Genomic DNA, 16,034 nt, shown 5'->3' with positions numbered 1-16,034 from the left:
TAGTGAATGAAATTAACCGCGGAGAATTCGAACAACACTACAAAATGGCGAACACACTATATAGTGCACTATATCCGTGATAGGGAGCGATTTCGAACACAGCTCGTGACATCACCGATCTTGGATTTTGGAGCTAACTTTAACGCTAGCTGCTAGCTTGGTTAGCACAGTGCATAGAGTGTCCAAGGAATGAGTCCTAAAATCTGGAAATGAGTTAGCATTTTAGCACTCTCACTTTCCTTCTCTCTAAGTCAATGGGCTTTTGGTTAAAAACCTGAAATAAGTCTGTGGTTAAAAACAAGCTTAAGAGAGTTTCACGTTTTTTTCTACGACATAAAATACGTCAATAAATACACTTGTGAATTTTGAAGCTTTTATGTGTCTTGAAAAAGGCGGTTGCTAATAAGTGGCTGAATGAGACTACAGAATGTCATCACACCGAACACGGCTTGAAAGCCTCATTGTGGGGGTGTCGTTAGGTCATGCAACCGTGGTGTAGCTCATTTATAGCTTAACATTAGCTTTTTTATTCTGGTGATGCATTTAGGCCTCAGAAACAGAGATTATACTCTGCATTAATCCAAAATCCAGTGAAAAATCTCATTGGCTTTTTGATGAGGGAATCAGGGTGATGCTAACTTCCGTGTCAACCTACAAAAAAACGTCATCCCTTGAGCACTCTATGGGTTCTGAGACAAAATTTTGACCAATGTGTTGCACCTCTCTTGCTCTCCACATGAGTTGTTTAATTGCAGGCAACAAAGCCCTCTCAAACAAACGAGAACCAGACTGCCTACATTTGCAGATATCTCTTTATAAAGATTACAGTCTGTCATCTATTCTTACCTTTCACTGGATATTATTCTAGAAACTTTCTTGACCTGTAGCCTGGAGCTGTCGGGGAACTTTGTGGTTCCTAATCTGGGGGTCAGGACCTCATCCAAAAGGTCACAAGACAAAGCTGCGAGATGAAAAACAGGATATGAAAGAGGGAAAATCCTTCCTCTCTGTCTTTTCTGTAATCTTTGTGGCAGTTCTCTAAAATTTACTTAAAAGAAGCCATACGGGACAGTTACATGTACGAGGGGAAACCACTGGTGGAAGTGCCCACAATTTACAGACATAATCAACATGTATCATGAGTAGATGTTTCTTCATTTTAAGGGTCACGAAGGATGGGAAACAGCTTTAATGTCCTCCATAGACAGAAAACTCCCTGGTGCGTTTAAGGCTATTTCTCTTCATCTTCTCTTTGGGTCCTCGCTCTATACATTAACCCTGTCTCTCCCGGGCACCGTCCAATTAGTGGTCGGATTAATAGTGTGGTTAAGAGGCGAAGCAGAGTCCCATCTAAGGGCCCCTGTGTTGTCATATCTCACTCTAAGAGGCCCTTAAGGAGGCTCTCGCAGAGCCTGTCTGAAGTATAAGAGGATGGTTGCATACTTATCAAAGCATGCACTTTTCCCTTTCGTAAGCATAAACTGACTTGGCCTAGTTGTTTTCATCTCCAGAGCAGTCGCAGTGAGGCAGTCAAAACAGAACCAGCTTCCTCTTCTGGGGAAGTGTGGGGACTTTTGTTTCAGTGATCCTGTTATGGTTTGTGGTGTAAATACTTTTATAGAAAGAAGAGGGGAGTTTGGGAAACTGAGGACGAGATGAAAAAGGGAAACAGAAAAGACAGAGGTTGATTTTGAGGAGTCGATTTCTGCTTGTGGACGTAAGCTCAAATTCTTTTATTTTTGTCTCACAAATCCACATTATTGCCTTCTACTAGGATTTTTTTTCCCTTTCTGACAGTAAAACCCTGTAATGGGAAAATGTTTTTGGCAGCCAAACAGTAACACACAGCATTCTGCAGCTCTCTCTTTGCAGTGCAAAGGTCAGTCAGTGTGCAACAGATGTTTAAAGGCCAAATCACAAGTCGCTGTGAGCATCCTGGTGGTGAATGAGCTCCTGTGTTCCTCCTCCAAGTCAGTCGTCTGGCTCAGTGATCAGCTGAATTCGGATCAGCTCACATGTGGACCGGCAGCCTGTTTAACATCAGACAAGCACACAACCACAAATTTACTTTTAAGCCGGCTTTGATGTCATATCCTGACGGAACACTTGTTGTTTGCGGTGAACAAACACAAACGGTCAAGCGTTCAAATTCATGTGAAGAGCTTGAGGCGAAATTTCGCTCGGCTTTCTGTCTGAACGCACCTTAGCTGTGTATCTGCTTCCTTTCAGCAGCCAGGATGATTACCTGCAGTGGAGCATGGCCTTGTTTCCTCTGTCCTCACACAGAGGTCGAAAACAGCACCAAAGTGAGATAAAGGCTGGGAAATCACCAACGCATGAGTTGCTTATGGCATTTGGGGGAACTGTGTAACTGAAACTTTGCTGGGGAGTTGTTTATGGCTCTCAGGGCCTAAAGGTCAGGTAGCCACAGTTGTAGGTATAAAGACAGAAGCAGTTTTGGACAACATGGCCTCCAGGCTCGCAGCTGCTCAGTGCCAGATGCTCGGTGTCTCACATTTTAAGCTTTCTAAACAATGATTTCATCACATGGGAGAAAGCAGTGAGCAGCTCTGTTTGGCTTGAATCAAATCTGGCAGAGTTACAGCAAACTAACAAGTGACACAAGACAAGATGAATCTAAACAGTGTTAATTTAATGAATGAAAACTATGACTCAATACGTTTGTCAATGACCTTGCTTTTCCATGACTAAGACAATGATGACACAGAACGGATGTCATTAAACACCAACAGTAACTATATCAAAATGTAATACTGTGACGAACAAAGACGAAACTAAAATGTAGTAAAATTAAAATCTTTGGGATTAGGAGGAGACAATTTTTATAGACTGTTTTTTGTTCAATGCAGCAGTTCAGTTGCCTGTGCTGAATGTATCCTATCAGGACTTCCCAGTGGGGTAGTGGATCTTCCTAGAGGCAACATAAGCCCTGTTTCCCCCAAACACTTTCAGTATGGTCCCTTTGGAACCAAAAGTTACTCTTCAGACATGGTACCTAGACCCTAGCGTTTCCACTACAAACAGTACCGTTAAATGTGGCTGGAGTTGTTGTCACTCACTGCTCCGTCCAGCACTCACTGTTTTTCCTCCTTTATCAGTCTGTGCCTCGTTTATCGTCCACAGAACGAGTTTGCACGCCGACATTTGCAGAACAAAATCTCCGCTAGTAGCTAGGCTCATTTATACAATGTAAAATGCCATAGGTTTGTGCTAATAATGTTAGCATATTATATTTGTTTGGAAAACTTGTAAGACAGTTTTGTTGGTGAACCTTGTGAGTTGTAATGGAGCTGAATTTTGTAACGTTACCTTTGTTAAATGTTGCTGTTGTCCCTGGCTTCATATGAGTAGAGGAAAAGTCCACTAGCTGCTAGGCTAATTTATACAATGTAAAATGCCATAGGCTTGTGCTAATAATGTTAGCATGTTATATTTATTTGGAAAACTTGTAAGACAGTTTTGTCAATGAACCTTGTGAGTTGTTCTGGAGCCGAATTCTGTAACGTTATCTTTGTTAAATGTTGCTGTTGTCCCTGGCTCCATATGAGTAGAGGAAAAGTCCATTAGCCACTAGGCTAATTTACACAATGTAAAATGCCATGGGCTTTTGCTAAAAACATTAGCATGTTGTATTTGTGGGGAAAATGTGTCCAGATAAAGACAAGTGTTTGTCTGTGAATGCTGCGAGTTATAGTGAAGCTGATTTGTGTACTTTGTTTGAAATTGTCACTATTAAGCCATGTTTTATGTGTGTTTAATGTGTGTTTTCTTTACAACACTTCACAGAAACCTCCGCCGCCGACTAGTGTTTTGGAGGTGTAACTGCAGAGTGACACAGACACACAAGTATAAATGCTCACAACCACATAGGCTGTAGTGTAGGCTCTGCATGGACGTGACGCACAAATATAAATCTGCCTTCGTGCTCCAAATGATGTCACCAGTGCAAAATGGCAACGACCGTATCTGGAATATTTTGGCTTCATTTTTGTACAGTGGGAGGAAGTGGAGATGTGTCGTCCATCTTTATATACACTCTGGTTTTCTTTCATTAAAATTAGACTAAAATACCCAAACTTTTAGTCAACTAAAACTTGACTTAAAACTACAGGATGAGATTGACTCAATATGATAAAAACTAGCTGACAAAATGACAAATGAGAGACACTAATTCTAAACTTGGAGTACTTCATTTGCTCTTGAATGGCATGTGTTTAAACTATTCCAGTGGAGACGTAAGTCACATTTGTTTACATCCCATTTGTTTTCAGGACTGAAGCCACTCCTTGAGGGGAAGGTTACACACTAATCAAGCTCAATCTTAGTTGACCAAAGAGCTCTTCCCTCTTATAAACCTTCCTCTTGTGGTCGCATTTGGTAATAGCTTATACTTTTGTGCTGCCAAACAATAACCCCACAGGCTCCAGGTTGTTTTCTGTGCTGTCATGTTGAAACCCACATCTCACTGATCCAACTTAATAAGGACTTTCACATCTGCGAGACAGTTGAATGTGAACAGATATGATAACAGTCGTATTAGCACTCCCACGAGTATCTCTAAAAATTTCACACGCAGACGCTGGCATATCTACAAACACACAGACACACACTTTCATACAGAAGCAGGATCCATAGGAGGCATTTGGCTTCTGGCTCTCCAGTCGGAGGACCTACCAGGCTGCACGGCTCATTACAGCTCCTTAGCCCTCCTCCTTATCCCTGTAATTATAAATCCCCTGACAACCCATCCACACAAAGCCTTTCATTAGCATACAGGAGCACAGGAAAGTATGAGTTCATCATTGTCCGAGATTTCCATCAGGCTACCTCTGGGGTTTTAAATTTGCACGCGTAAAAAACGCCTGTTTGTTGACAGTGCAGCTAAAAGAGGAAGTTTGGAGTGGTTCAGATCTGCTCTGTTTGAAGTGTTTACATATCACATGCCTGTGCAGGGACTGCTGGAGTGTTTAATCTGCATGTTTATGTGTGTGTGTGTTGCAGCAAGAAGGGGCAAGACTGATTCAGTTGGAGAAGGCAAAGGAGATGTAATCAGCGTAGGCAAATGCTGCAGTCTGAGAGGACTGTTTACGCTTATCAGCCACACACAAATACACAATCCATTTTGCACACACCCATGCAGACACTCCAACCCTTCGCTCTCACACACACATTCAAACACACACACTTGGTCGTCATTAGCGCTGGGATTATCAGACGAAGTTGTTATGGTACACACAGGGCACTTTGACAGATAAGAAACTGAAAGTACTGCCATCACATCCACACATCATCTGCTGTCATCAGTCTGCCTCTGTTGATTTACAGACGAGTCCTTGGTGAAACAGTCAAATGTGTGTTTTTTCCCTGGGCCGTTTTGTTCCACAGCATGCCCCTCCACCCCCAGGACATGCAAACACAGTAGATACTATCTCTCACTCATGGATCTCTGTGGATCCTCATGTGACTCAATGATTTGCATCCCAAACAGTCGGCCATTTTGTGACACTGGGGTGGATTACAGCTTTAAACATTCACTGACCTCATTTAAATGGTTGCTGTGTTTTTTTTTAAGGAGTTGAGAGCATTTAGCGGTGTAGCTCCAGGGAATACGTCAGTCTGTGGTCCAACACTTTGGACCAGAGTAAAATACCCCAACAACATACACATCTGATGGATTACTTTGGAATTTGGTACAAAAATGCATTGTCATTCGTCAGAAGATAAAACCAATACCTTTGGTGATCAGTCTTTCAGTGGCACCAACAACAGGTCAAACTTTCCACTTGTCAAATACTACAGTCTTAGAAATAAAGGTGCCAACCACAACCATATTGGTTTTTCAGCTTGTCCTCATAGGGGAACTCCAAAGGTTCTACCTAGAACCCTTAAAAGCCTAGAGACACCAAACCGACATCAAAGAAATAGCAACGATGAAAGCCAACCATTGTGTCGCCTCACATTGCCTGCGTCTTGGCCAAAAAGTTGCACTTGAGCGCAGTGCAAAGACTAAAGCCGACAGCCAACCACCATGTACATTCTGTGCCTGCATGAGAGGAAATAACTCTCTCCACCTGCAGATGGTTGTCGTCTGTATTCATCATTAAAAAAGGGAAACCGAGAGACCATCATGACGCCAGTTAGCTAGTACAATAACACAATCCAGTGTTGAAAGTACTGTGCACCAGTGATCAATATCAGATACCATCACAAAATGTTTCTGCTAAAGAGCTCAACGGCTAAAGAAAAATAATCTCACCCTGTTACAAGTTTGTTTTTATCTCACTCCCTCTTGACTTCAGCTGTTTGTTTACTTTCCTCAGTTTAGTTTTTCTTCTCATGCACTGAGCTGAACTGCCAATCAGAGTGATTTCATGCACCGACAGGCTCGGTCGTGTCCAACACTGATTCAACATGGGCTGACGAGGGCCAATGGTGCGGGACACGCTGAAAAGACTAGGGTGACAGATGCTCACCATCGCCCCAACATTGAACCGATGGCAGGCTGTCGGTTTGGTGTGTCAATTAACCTCTGGTTCTTGAACCAGTTCTGTTCAGGTTTCTGAGAACCTTAGTGATATCTAGAAAACCAGCCTGTGTTTCCACCAGTTTGGGAGGAACCATTGTAATCAGGGATGTGTCATCAATGAAGGGTATTGCAAAATGCACAACAGAAGTAATCAGCAGTAGCAAGATGGCAGATCGCATTGATTACCTGTGAGGTTTTGTTCTGTTATACATTTACTATTATCCAAAAAACAAACATGGACCAACTATTATGAGTTACGAAGACGTAGAAGACTATTATGTGCAAGACTCTGTTCTCTCTTTCCAACCTGTAGAATATGATGTGCTCACTGATATCATCACGGTTTGTACTTCAGGTTAAGGAAAACCTGCTATTTTTTGGTTCCAGCTGGGGACCAACTTTTAAGGCGCTGAGCCTATTTCAATGTTTTCAACAATCCTTGAAGAACTCCTTCTTCCAAAAAGGATCATTTGAATTAGAAGCGGTCTTGTTGAAACCCTTTGTCTTAAAAAAAGTTTTTTTTCAGAAGTACATGGTTCTGGGTAGAACCTCAGCCCTTCAACAAGAACCCTTATATCTAAGAGTTCAACTTGTAGTGGTTGGGTGGCAGTTTAACTACATTAAAATCATGGTAGTGTTTTCAGTGGTTACCTAGTTTGGATCATGTAGTTTCTTTATTAATTAGCCCACAAATTACATACTCATAGTATTCTCATGACATGTTTCCCCATACAATATGGTACAAGGCCACAGCTTACTGGCCACTGTTGACATTTATTGACAGCCACCATTCATTTGAATAAAATCACATCTGGTTTGCATTATCAAATACTTAAAATTTCCCTAGAGGTTTAGCACTTTCCCAATTCCACCCCAACATCTGTGTGCTATCCTCTACTTAACATATCCTTGGGCTGCCTAAGCAAGGATTAGCCTGACCTAGTCCCGAAATCAAACACACCTATGGTCTTTTTCCACACACATGTCATGTGCTGGCTTGGCTTGGCCTAGTTTGACTCGGCCCCTCAGCCCAGCACAGCAGGGATTTGCATCTTCATAACAACAGGGCGACCCGCTTAAAGGTGTGTCTTTAACTAATGATGGCATTCTTAGAGTGGTGACGTTTTAAAGCAGTAGACTGATCCAAGGCTTAAGAATTAGTGTTTTTCCATCACACAGCATAGCAGGTAAGAAGTTTACCTGTCGGAGGTGGGCTGTTTGCAGAGGTGCAGTTGTCTGCAGCTCTTCATCAACATCTCACTGTGGCTGTTTCTGCTTGTACTCATTCCCTTCAAATTCAATACAATAAAAAAACCCTGTTATTTTGTTATGCAAAAGCATTTCTTGTGAAGCAGCAAAATAAGGAAATGTTGGGTTTTCATCAGCAGTAACTTAACACGACTACTATATGACTGAAAGTGAACATGAAACAGTATAAAAAAGCAGATATCTAAGTACCAACCATCCATAGAGTTTGAGGCTAGTAGACAAAGACTGTATTTACTGTCGTCTTCTTATAGATAGGGTTGCTGCTTGTGTGCCCCACTTTAGTCTTTACATTAAGTGTGGTTAAACTAATATTTACAAAACACAGGTTGGTTCAGTGCCATGTGGTGGCAACACATTACAATGAGGCTCGTGTTCAGCTCGTGTAAAGTTGTCTCCTAATTTTCCATCCATCAAACACTTTTGTTCTCTGGTTTGAAATGAGCATCATGTGACACGGGAGTGTGGCTATACACTTACTTGTTCCGTGTCTTGGTTTTGTTTTCTGTCTGCCAGCTTCCCCATTTAAAACTTATTGTATTGGATCACGAGATGAGCCGCGTATTGCCCATGCTTTTCCCACGTGCCCACGCTGTTCCCTCTCTGTGCCAGTCTTGTTTGGCACTGTGCTGTTTCTCTCCAGAGATATAAGAGGCCCATTGAACTGGTGAGGCCTCGGCAGACAGTTCTGCGGGGGTCGGGACAGCTTGCAAATAACAAGCTGCCTATTATGACTCCGAGACAGATGCAGGTTGTGGTGTAGTATGTTTGCTGAAAAGTGATAGTAGGCTTGTTTGTGCGTACAAGACTTGTTGTGGAGACTCATGAAATGACCTTTGTTGATTATGTCTGTGATGCAGGTCAATGGAGTTCTCTGCCCGCCCCTACTCACTGGACTTTTTGACCTCGTGCTTTGTGAGAGGCTCCTTTTAGAGCCACTGGCCTGTGGAGAGGGCGGCCCAGGAGGGGTTTGTGTGTGTGTGTATGGCCCTGCTGAGAGAATGAATGATGTCACCGATCCCTGTAGTACAATCGGCCCGTTGATGTCTCCTGGCAGACTGAAAAGAAAGGCAGTATTCATTGTCCCACCCTGTGGCTACACTACACTGTTATTGAACACTCTGGTCAGCACCCAGGATTAAGATACACTACAAACTGTACTTATCTCTTTATAGCAGCAGACAATGGTGAATTAACCTTAAAGGAACACAATCCCCCAGTAGGGCGGTAGAACACGTCATTTAAGAGCACCTATTATTCTCATTTTCAGGTTCATACTTGTAATTTGGGTTTCAGCTAAAACATGTTTACATGCTCTAATGTTCCCATTTAAGGCAAGTCAGCTCTCATGGGTCAGCGTTTCTGCTCCCTCTGCATCATTGCAGCCAGGGGAATGACTTTAACAGAGAATAGCTTCTTTTTCTACAGAAAAAAATCACCAATAAAAGCTTCTAAACCAAAATCTTTACAACCGGACATGTTCCAGCAGGAATGTGATCAGAAATCAGCAGCCAGGTTTCCCTGATGTTAGCATGTAGCTACATGTAGCAGTGTATGTGCAGCTGGAGAATGACTATAACAGAGTATAGTGGCACTGTAGTCTGGTGAAAAATCACCAGTGAAAGCTTAAAAAAAGAGACACATTCCAGCAGGAATATGATCCAAAGTCAGGGAGAAATTTACAACAACAACAACCAAGATTTCCTTGATGTTAGCATGAAGCTACATGTAGCAGTGTACGTGCAGCTGGAGAATGACTATAACAGAGTATAGTGGCACTGTAGTCTGGTAAAAAATAACCAGTGAAAGCTTAAAAAAGAGACATGTTCCTGCAGGAATATGATCTAAAATCAGGGAGAAATTAATAACATCTGCAACCAAAATTACATGTTTCCCTAATGTTAGCATGCAACTACATGTAGCAGTGTACTTGCAACTGGGGGCTGACTATAACAGAGTATAGTGACACTGCCTACAATGAAAAAATTCCTAGTAAAAACTTCTCAGCAAAACATGTTCCAACAGGAATATGATCTGAAGTCAGGGAGAAATTTCAGCAACCAAGATTTCCTTGATGTTAGCATGAAGCTACATGTAGCAATGTACTTGCAGCTGGGGGATGACTATAACAGAGTACAGCGGCACTGTCTAGTGTGAAAATTTCCCAGTAAAAGCTTTATACACAACTAGGCATGTCCTGGCAGGAATATGATCCAAAGTCTGGGAGAAATTTGCAACATCTGCAACCAAGATTGCATGTTTCTCTAACGTTAGCATGTGGCTACATGTAGAGGTGAAGGCTATTTAACGTAACACTTGCAGTAGCGTGCCTGGAGCAGATCACCATAAAAAGAAATCTGTCACAAGCTGATGTTATGTTGTCTCGAAAGTAGAAACAAAACAACCTGTTGGAAACAGAGTGTCGTATGCTCAGGGATTACTTTGACAAATGTTTACTTCATTATTTGGACATGTTTAATATGAACCTCTGACATTTTAATATTATGTATAGGACAGAAAATAAGGAATATATCAACCGGATAAACACATCTAGAGTAAAAATTAATATATACATCCATGAAACGTAGCTGCTGTAAAATAGAACCTTAAAGTAAAATGTCAATAATTAACTAATAAAAAAAGGTTGTTCAACATCTTTTGCAATAAATTAACAGACCTTATATCCTTTTACATAGCTATAGGATACTAGCATCTTGTGATACCTGACACATAGTAAAATAAGACCAGCCTGAGGGGATGTTTGTCCCCAAGTACCCCATGTTTACTCCCTGAGAGCTACCATCAACATGCACTGCATCACACTAAACTGATTTATGGACTGTAACATAGTGGCTAACTGTGTGCACACACACCGGCATGCATAAATCAGGTTTGTGTGTTTATGTATGCTACTCCATATACATTTGAATGTGTTTGTGGTCAAGGAGACTGACTCGCCATGAAGGACGTTTTTGCTTCCAAACTGCTGTCCCACATGTAATTAGGCTTGATGAGGTGTGACACATTCTGCATGATGCTGTGAAAGGTCATATGGAACAAGGTAAAGCAAGGAACCCGATGACCTCTGTGCATCGAGAATAACAACACACAAAGGGGATACACGTGTTTGCGGGGCAGTTTTACTCCATGGAAGTCCTCAGCTGGTCTTTGATGGCAGGTCATGGCCACCTTCTGTGTGCTCTATCAGTGTAAATCCCATATTCCTCGAACTAGACCCCCTATTATCCCTGTAGCTAAGAGACACTAGGTGACATTGAGATGCGGTTAGTTGTGGATCCCTGTAATCTCTGGGCATTTTTACCCTATGGCCAGCCTCCAGTCGTGACTTCAACGTCGAAATCCCCCATAGATTCACTTTATCCTCTCCCACATAGTTACATAAGTGCATAAAGCCGAAGCAAGTGTGCCTCGACACTGTACACCAACACACATTTAAAATGCAAATACAGCACATGGTGTTTGCGAGCCCTTGTGATATATATATGTGCGCACATTGAAAACCTTCGCACACGCTTTTTGGATACTTTTCCTTCCAGTTTTGGCTGGGCATGGACATTTATGAGGCAATATAATCATCATAACATTCCTCTCTCTGATTCTCTCGCTCCCTCCTCCCTCCTTTTCTTTTGTCAGAGTTCCAGGCCAGCCCATCAAATATTCAACATAACGGCAAGCTGTACACTTGTCTCCGTTTATTTATGAATTTCTGTTTTGCCCGTGATGTGTTTATGGCTGATTTGTGACTGCGAGTACGAGTCTGTGTGAGTGTAAACAACATGAAGAGTCTACAGGCATGCTAACAGCTCTGTGAGGCTGTACCTGTGGTGGGCACAGTGCTGCTTTGAGCTAAATGCTAACACTAGCATAGCAGTATACTCACAGTGACAGTGCTAACATGTTTATGAGGTGTAATGTTTACCATGTTCACCATTTACGTTTAGTGTGTTAGCATGGTAAGATTAGCTACTTAGCATTTAACTCAGACTGCAGCTGAGGTTGGTGTGAATTCCAATAGTTTTGCAAGTATTTGGTCAGGATACTAGAAAATTTTGACATGCAGGTGGCGCTAGAGGTAAAGTTGACTGCTCACCAAGCGGCAACCTCAGGGGATGGAAAATGAAGCCAACACAAAGTGCCAAGAACTGCAATTCCTTGAATGTTCTCCTGAAGCTGCCTTCAAAAATGAGCAAATCCCCATAGACCCTAATGATAAAATGCCCAACTTTACAGCCAAAATAAACTTGTTTACAGCATGGCACATAAACAGTTGTAGTCTCTATAGAATTTCCCCCATTCATGACAGCTGTACAGGGGTTAATTTTTATATAATTCAGCTGTTTACATTTTATTAAGGCTTAAATTTATGCATTATTATGAGCGACTCCTCTTCTTTTTACTTTTAGTGCAGCTGCCCTAACAAAGTACAAACTGTTGCACAGAGTATGCATACAATTGTGACATAATACCTTGTCATAACATTGCACCTTGCACTTTGACCCTCTTGCTCATGTATCGTCACAGTTCGTAGCGTGGATTCTGATGTAAAAAGAGAAAGTATGCAAATTTAAATGCAGCAGAGACGGAGGTCAACCTGGAGAACTCTGCTGATGTTACTTTGCAATGTATGTATTTTCAATTTTTAGTAATAACTGCATTCATTATAGAGTCTATTATATCCTATCTTCTATATATTTCTCTCCTATATTTTTGGAGTGCCTGAATTGTCTTCCTCTTTATTCCCCATTTTCCAAGAGCCACTGACACTTTTTTGATATGCCTGATTGTACAGAGCAACCAGCATTGTCGGGCTTGTTACTCTAAATATCGTTACTCTTTTCAAAAGTAGTAATATTATTTCACTCAGTTCATGCCCACAGTAATTTCTTACACCGCTCACTGTTACTTTTCTGTTACACCCGGTAAAATTATTGCATATCTCCCCAAAATTTGTGAATCTCTGGGTACAATAGCTTTAGCTACGCTTACTTGAGAGTCACTTATGTAAGTGTAGAGAGTCACTTGTGGAGCAACATTTCATCCACCGCATATCCAGCCAAAAGCTTCATTATTTCTTTGTAGCCTGCAGCTGTCCACAAGTAAAATCCAGTTTTGGTTGTTTAGCCAGTGTAGAGCTACAGCTGACGTCCATGGCCAAGGAGGACTCACCTTTGGTGGGGTGTATTTCCTGGAGCTTCATGTTCCAAACACGCTTAGTAGCTTTTTAAAATATCTGGGCAAATAGTTGAATAGTCAAATATATTATGTCTTGTGTCTTTTCCCTAACACTTTTTCTTGACCGTAATGTAAAATGTGAGGTGAAGTGTGTGTGTGTTTCTGCACTTTATGATGCATCTGAGTCAAATATATGACCAAAAATAGTAATGTCGAAAGTAAAAGAATAAACATTGAGATTTTTACAACATTCTTTTGCATTTATTTAAAATCTGACATTAAAGTCATGTTAAAAGCTAAAAAACATTTTTTTATTTAGCTTCTGAAAATGTCTGGCTCATGTATATTTCCAGCTGAATTTGTGACTGAATAGCCTTGTCCTACATCACAGTGAGGACTATTTGAAAACAGGGGAGGGAAGCTGATTGGCTCTGTTATCATGATCTCAAGGTTTAGACTGGGCATACACACCCACACACCCTATAAACATAATGTAATACATGCTGTAGTTTCATTCTCACACACACACACACACACAGTTTTTGGCACATGGTAAAAAGCAGGACAGAGACAAACAATGACCTCACGTGGATCCTATCCTCCCACTGGTCCCAGGCTGTTGATAGCTGCCCTCCCCCCTGCCTGCTCTGAAGTATCTAATGGATTTATCTCTTATTTATAAGACTTTGAGGTCAACACCAGCGAGCCACACAGAACACTGAGTTCCCATGATGGAGCATTCTTTACCTCTTTGTATTTTATTTTGATGACCCTTCGGTCCCACAGTAAGTGATTGCCTTACGCTGATTTCTGGATGTGGCCTCATAACAACAGCATGTGACGATCCATCAGTATATTGACACTTGGCTGACGTACCAGGTCTTCTATTAGAGGAGTGCGCAGATGTGTGTGTGAGGAGGAGAATCAGTCCCCCCCCCTGCTGCCACTCACTTTCACCCCAGAGGCTCCTGTGGCGTATGATGCTAATAAATTTAGCAGAAATCACATCAAGTCGACTCCCTGCTCCATCGATTGTGAGGATGACATCACCCTCCTCTCTCCTCGGCCTCCTATTACCCTGAGAGCGAAAGCAAAGTAGGCGAGAGAATCTTTAACCCAGAGAGATCCTCTTTCAGGAAGAGGGGGTGTTGTCGGCACTCGTTTTCACCTGTTTTCATCACAGCATCGACTGAGGGGGATTTTGCTCTGGCATAGAAGTTTCCATATTAGTGTGCTCGAGACGAGGTAGACAATCTATGAGACAATTAAATTAGAGCGCCAAGAGCGTGTGGAAAAGCTTCTCACACACTTAGGGCGAGCTAATGAATATGAGCCTGTGGGTGTGTGTTGGAGAGACGTTGGTTAAGGGCGAGCAAGTGTGCAGCTGTGCTTATTTTCAGCCTTATAAATGTTCTTGTTCCATATGAAGTTTTGCAACATATGGACGTTTGGAGCTAATTGGTTTGGAGCGCTAATGAAAGAAGGGTGTTTTAAAAGGTTCTGGGGGCTTTCTGGCTGCTTGGAGGATTAAAATATTTTCATTGCGCTTCAGGCTCGGACTGAAGAAGCAATTTTTGTTTCTTTTAATGAAAGAAAGTCAATGAAGAAAGTGCAAAGTAGTCATTAAATGTTAAATCACACGTTGGCTTGCCCTTGGAAAGACAGACACAAGCTAAATAAAGTGTGTATGTGCATGCAAGTGAGAATTTACTGCCTGTGATTTTACAGTAGATTGTATTACCAATGCTATTCTCTCTCTCTCTCTCTCTCTCTCTCTCTCTCTCTCTCTCTCTCTCTCTCTCTCTCTCTCTCTCTNCCACAATGTTCTATTCCCATCAATCCCAGGCTCATCTACTCTCCGTGCCCGGGGGAGCTGATGAGATCTTTTGCCAAAATGGGCACGACCACCTGCACTCTGCAGATACTCATCAAAGGTTTGATCTGCAGCATGCTCAGAGACCTCCTCAGGTTACTGCTGAAGGTGTTGTAAACACCAGCACAAAGGAACATTTTGACTCGCTAGACATCAGATCATCAGAGTCTTGTTTGATGTGTAGACCAAGACCACTTTTGGAAGGGCTCGGTGTCATCTCGGACTTGCTGTTAATACTGGTCTCCTGAGTCATTCTGCCAAAGCTGAAGTGCACAGTGTGCATTCAGCAGCTTTATACATTCTAAAAAATTAAAATAAGTCGATTAAAAGGTAGTGAGTCAAGACTCAAACTCTAATTTCCTGGGTAAAAGCCCTGTACTTGAACCAATTAAATATCGTCAGACATTGTAGTTTGTTTTTACTTTGCTCCGCTCCACTATGTTGGCATGGCTACGCATCATTGTGGACTTAAAATGATGTTGGTTTCAAGCGTCTACACTGATCTTTAGTGATTGGTTAGAGAAAATCAAATCCCCTTCCCCCAGTGGACGCAATGTCAGACTGAAGATGGAAAGTGTGATGAGTTGACAATTCGGTCTGATATCAGGCAGCTCCACCACAGAAGGTTTTCAATTAACGCGACTGGACAATGGGAAAAACACTAATGACGTTGGGCGCTTCTTGGCTCTTTGTTGAAATTTTTTTTAACTCGAGGCATTCAGGGTGGTCCTGAAAAACTGTGAGGCACATAGAGTGGAAACAGTGTAGTGCTACGGTCTAAACATCCACTTACAAGAAAACTGTCACTCACAAAAATATATGAAAACTGTAGTTCAATCCTTTTAAAGCAACACATTCTCACACCGACCTCGTCACATATCGACTTCAACATTACAACTTCAACAACGTGAAAGGTACCCTAGGTGTGTTGGTTGTTGACGATCTGGGATGCCGTGTCAAGTTCTGCCTGTTTCATGTATTGTCTTCTTTCAAAATCTAGAAAGATTTAGGGTCTGGCTATGAGTAATGAAAATGGCCCAACTCGAGGGGCGGCACCAAGCATGCATTTGTAAATATCACTGCACGCAATTGGATAACACTACGACCAATCAGAACAATACACGGGGTGACGTATCCAGAGCTTAGCTACCAGCG

At 42.0% G+C, this 16,034-nt stretch overlaps 1 long non-coding RNA gene across 1 annotated transcript; it reads right to left on the bottom strand.

Annotated features, from left to right (window-relative positions):
• Nucleotides 1-1,760: 1,760 nt before the first annotated feature.
• On the bottom strand, nt 1,761-8,573 carry LOC126385021 (uncharacterized). The gene is made up of 3 exons (XR_007569385.1): nt 8,294-8,573; nt 7,748-7,836; nt 1,761-2,030 (listed from the first exon to the last, which is right to left on the bottom strand). It is a non-coding gene; the product is annotated as an uncharacterized LOC126385021 (long non-coding RNA).
• Nucleotides 8,574-16,034: the final 7,461 nt, after the last annotated feature.

The sequence above is a fragment of the Epinephelus moara genome, chromosome 23 (assembly GCF_006386435.1).
Source record: "Epinephelus moara isolate mb chromosome 23, YSFRI_EMoa_1.0, whole genome shotgun sequence".
In the NCBI taxonomy this organism is placed as follows: domain Eukaryota; kingdom Metazoa; phylum Chordata; class Actinopteri; order Perciformes; family Serranidae; genus Epinephelus; species Epinephelus moara.
This window is presented reverse-complemented; position numbering and strand designations above follow the sequence as displayed.